Raw genomic sequence first — 279 nt, 5'->3', positions numbered from 1 at the left:
GGCTGAGCAGGGCTCTGCCTGCTGCTGCAGCACAGCCCGGCCGTGTGGCAGCTGCACCTGAGGCCGCACGGCCACCAGCGACCAGGGAGGGGCTTTGGCACGGCACTTGGGGAGCGCAGAGCCCACCGTGCTGCTGCTGCCTGTCCTCCTCTGGAGCTGCTGCAGACGGGGCCTGTCCTGCCCGGCAGCAGCCACCCACCCGGGCTGAGCCTCAGGGCTGCTTCTGGGGCAGCTCCCCTTCACATCTGCTCCACAGAAGGTGCCGCTGGGGCTCTCCTT

This window comes from Meleagris gallopavo, chromosome 22 (genome assembly GCF_000146605.3).
Source record: "Meleagris gallopavo isolate NT-WF06-2002-E0010 breed Aviagen turkey brand Nicholas breeding stock chromosome 22, Turkey_5.1, whole genome shotgun sequence".
NCBI lineage: Eukaryota > Metazoa > Chordata > Aves > Galliformes > Phasianidae > Meleagris > Meleagris gallopavo.
The sequence above is the reverse complement of the archived record's forward strand: the minus strand, read 5'-3'. Positions refer to the sequence as shown.